This window comes from Haliotis rubra, unplaced genomic scaffold (genome assembly GCF_003918875.1).
Source record: "Haliotis rubra isolate DU_JTF1 unplaced genomic scaffold, ASM391887v1 Scf217, whole genome shotgun sequence".
Classification (NCBI taxonomy): domain Eukaryota; kingdom Metazoa; phylum Mollusca; class Gastropoda; order Lepetellida; family Haliotidae; genus Haliotis; species Haliotis rubra.
Genome location: NW_025766192.1, coordinates 1,071,196 through 1,076,164, shown reverse-complemented (window position 1 = coordinate 1,076,164; position 4,969 = coordinate 1,071,196).

Genomic DNA, 4,969 nt, shown 5'->3' with positions numbered 1-4,969 from the left:
CTGTTAAAACATCTGATAACAATTATTCTACAAATGATGAAGAAAAAAATTCATCGTCTCAAGATGAGAAAACGAAACCCGATCTAACAGCGTCTGCTAGCACTAGTTCAAGTAGTAATGTACGTGGAATACCTCAGAGTTGGCCTCCAAAGAAATATGAATCATGGCTTGAATGTGACCATTCCAAAAACTTATTATTCTGTAAAATATGCAAAAACTTTGGCTGTGTCGTTGCTAGAGATGGGAAAAACAACAACTTTGTCACGGGGTCAAAGGGTTTCAGAACCAGTAAATTAGAAACTCAGTGAAAGTGATGAACGTTTGCTTGCACGGAGTGCTCAAATACCCTCAAAATTAAAGCCAGGGGAATCAAGTATTGAGAGAGGGATAGTAACTCTAAATGAGAAAGACACTGATAGACTTTCAAAGAATTTCATTACTGCTTACCATCTTGCTCAAAGAGAATTTCCATTTACTGAAATTGAAGAACTTTTCAGACTACAGAGTGTAAACTTTGACACAGATTTAATCAGCAATTACGCAAATGACAAGCAAGCAAAAACATTTATTGACTTTATCGCACAAGAAATCACTGGAAATATGATGGATGATGTGAGGGAATCTGGTTGTTTTTCTATTTTGTGCAATGGGAGTACAGACAGTTTGGTTATTGAAGAGGCAATTGTGTATGTTAGATATATTGAACAAGTGCACTTTAAACCTGTCACAAAATTCTTAGCTATTAAATGTGTTGAGAAAGCTGATGTCGCTGGCATCTATGATGCTGTGAACAGAGCGCTGACAGAGGATGGGGAATTTGAAAATTGGAAAGACGGCGTTGTTTCTTTCACTTCTGACATGGCACCTGTAATGACTGGAAGAAAGAGTGGTGTTGCAGCAAAATTCAAAAATGATGTCCCTCACATTATTCCTATCCCATGTATAGCACATAGGCTGGAACTTGCAATGAAAAGTGCTGGAAAGAACCTCACTTTACTTGCTACACTTGACAAGTTGATGGATGATATTTACAAGTTCTACCACTACTCACCTCTGAACTGCACAGGTCTACAAGAGACAGGAGATGCACTGGGTGTCAAGATCATTAGGCCTGTCAACATATTCGGGACAATGTGGGCAAATCACAGAAGTAGAGTACTGAACGCAATCCACACTGACTACACTGCAATCAGCACCCAGCAACGGAGTAAGACGGACACAAGTTCTAAGGCAAGACAATATTCTGGACAGACTGAAGTCGCTGGATATTGTGCTGTTCATGCACTTGATGTTGCTCTATTTTGCAACTTGTGCTTCCTTGTCAGATTGTTTTCAGGACAATGACACTTCAATAGATCTCATTCCAGTGAGAATGCATGCAGCTTGTGTCAAACTGACTGAAATAGACATAGACCAAATGGCACAGGATTTCATAAACAGGCAAGTCGATCAGGAGGAGTACTACAGGACAGTGAAGCTTGATAAAAAGAAACGTGGACTTTCCAAGGAGACAATGATCAAGAAAGCTGTTAATGAATTTCGAAGTCTGACAAAAACACACCAGAAACTCTTTTCTCCAGGATAGCAGAATTTGAAGGGAACAGTGATGTAATGGAGGCTTTTCACATTTTCTCCCCTTGTAATTGGCCAGAAGAAGGTTCCTTGGTCAACTATGGTAGGGACCAGACTGAGAAGATTGTTGACCATTTCTTTGACCACCTCACAAGGAGAGGCATCACACAGGAATCCTGTTTGACGGAATTGCCTGATATTCTGATTGAAGCTTGTGCCCTCCAGAAGAGAAATCAGAATTTGACTTACATTCACCTATGGTCAAGGGTGATGAAACAAGACATAGGTTACAAGAGGCACCAACACATACTTGCCTTGGTTCAAATATCTCTTGTGATGGCCGTGTCATCTGCAGAATGTGAGAGAGGGTTTTCAATGATGGGGAGAGTCAAAACTGACTGGAGATCTAGGCTGCAGCCAAGAACACTCTCCACTCTCATGACAGTTGCTCAGTGCAAAACAAAGCTTGCTGCCTATAAGCCTGGAGGGGCCATAAGTAGATTCATGAGAGCCAGCAAATGTGGCAGACGATGGACCCCATCTTATGGTTCAAGAACAGATGAAGCTTAAGAAAGCCATCTTAAGCAGAAGACACATCGGTGATGACAGAAAAAGTTAGATTTGTTGTTAACTAACATTAGATTTTAAAAGATCATCACCATTGTTACAGTCTTTCATTCCAAAAATATGTGGGCACACTTGATTACTGAGATGCACATCTAAAATGTTTGTCTGGTGCCCTAAGGCACACTTGGAGAAAAGAGTATTTCTATCCCTGCAGGTTTGTTTAGGCGCTACACTAACCACTCACTCCAGGCAACGGCTGTTCATGTGTTAGATTCCACTTGAGAGTTTGCAGGACGCCATATCATGACTGTCATGGGACATAAATCTGAAGCTAGTTTGAAAACCTACACTGGTTTTACAGATCCCAAAATAAAGGAGAACATATCTGATGTTATTTCAACTTATGTAAGTTGTGGAGGGCAATGTAGAACCAAGAGAAAGGCAAGCAGCACTGTTACTAGTCACACAGACGGACTTAGAGAACTGTTTCCTGATGCTGAGGTCACGCCTCTAACTAGATCACAGGAGAAGTCTCTTATGGCTGATCTCGATTTGCAATTTGATGAAGAATTCGATGATGTCATGAAATCACTTGCCCATGAGAATATTACTTGCCCCCTTGGACCAAAACAAGTTGTTTACAAGCCAAGTACATGGCAAATATATCATACAATTTTTCAACACAGAAGTCTGCCATTTCCCGTATTAAACAACTGCACAAATGTTACTAATAACTTCACTTATAACAAGTAAATAGTGAACTCAAAATGTGCTCACTCTTGTTAATGTTTCTTCCTTACTGTTATGCTGTTTACTAGTGTTTAACAGAGTCATAAAGTCACTTTTAAAAGTTTGAAATTGAAATTGATGAAATGTTATTGCCTGGTGAAATTGAGTCACAAACTGACTTGAAATATTTGAACTGTGATGTTGTAATAATGTTGAAATGTTATTGACTGTTGAAAGATATCTAAATGATTGTGATAATAAACAATTTGAATTTTAAAAAAATGATTTCATTTACTAATACTGCCTCTGAAAGATGTAAGCCTATTCCAGCTTATATTGAGACTCTCCTATTATCACGGAAGAACAGATGTTCAGTACTTTTGTCATACAATAAAACAATTATTGTCTTCAGTTCAGTTGATCCAATGATTTATCAACCTTTGACATGTGATATTATGTTATGATGTATCATAACAATGGCAAGTGGGAGTGGGCGGCACTCATACGGGTCTATTTGCAGGTCGGTGCTCAACTTATCCTTGTTTGCCAGTGACAAAGTTATTACATTTCTTTGGTAAATCCGGGTTAGAACTTCAGCAACCCATGCTTCTAAACGCCGTGACAGATGGAATCGAGTGGTCAGGCTCGCTGACTTGGTTGCACATTTTCAATGATCATAATGTTAATCACTGGCTTGTCTGGCCCAGACTCAATTATGTATACACCGCCGTCACATAGCTGGAATATTGCTGAGTGCAGCGTTAGGCAACAAACACATACATAAAATCATTTCCAGTGCATTATATGTTCTTACAGGTCGTTTCTCTACCACATAATGAACTGAAGAATATGTCATAATATGTCGTCAAGATGCTTGTCTCAGTTAGTTCTACAGAACTAGTGATCAGCTGGTAATAAGTATTTTATCTATTGTTGTAAATAATATGTGCAGGGTTAATTTTATCCATGGATGTATGAAATTTGAATAACATAAAAACGATAACACCTTCGCCCATTAGACATCATGGAAAAAGTCTTAATTATAGAAAGATGTCGGAAACAATGTGATGAAAGAGGCTATTATCATCGTAAATGACTGACTGACTGAGTTTGGTTTTACGCCGCTTTTAGCAATATTCCCGCAACATCACCGCGGGGGACACCAGAAATGGGCTTCACTCATTGTACCCATGTGGGGATTCGAACCCGGGTCTTCAGCGTGACGAGCCAACGCTTTAAACACTAGACTACGCCCCCATCGTAAATGAACAGACTTGTGGACGCATTTTATTTTCACTGACAGGTGTGAAGAGACAAACAGGAAGTCACTAGAAACAGAGACTTGATAACACCGTGAAAATATTTTGTGGTGTAAAATAACATCTATCGCGTAACTCTAACTCAGACCAGTTACACAACTTTACTAAACCGTTCTATATTTTATCTATATAATAGAATTTTACGTTACCCTTTCCTGACAGGGTTACATTTAGCTTATCGAATTATCTGTACCGATATCAAGGGGCGGCGGGGTAGCCTAGTTTAAAGCGTTCGGTCGTCTCGCCAAAGTCCCGGGTTCGATTCCCGACATGGGTACAATGTGTGAAGCCCATTTCTGGTGTCCGCCATCGTGATATTGCCGGTAGATTGCTAAAAGCGATACAAAGCCACACTCAGTCACTCAATCCTACATAATGCCGAGCTGTTGGCAATAATGTGCAAAACCTGTTTTTTGTTTTGAGGACAGTGAATATCATCGACTGGAAATTAATTGATTGCTTTCATGTTAGCGCTTTATCAAAAAGGAACGTGTGCATTCAGCTCAAGAACGTCCTGCAGCATTTGTGGTTTGACGTCACCGGATTCTTTGTTCACGACTTTAAAATATTATATCACTGTACAAAAATTATGACACTTGATAACATAACAACTTGCTGAACGCTCGTTAGCTTAAGGGAAGTTATCAACTTCAGAGTTAGGGTAACATACTACGCTCGTTATTAACTAGAACTCCTTTACTTTCGATACAAAAGTTGTATTGATTGTAACGTCTCCATTAGAATTCTCATCACTTCTCACTCTTGGGGATATTTTGTCTGAA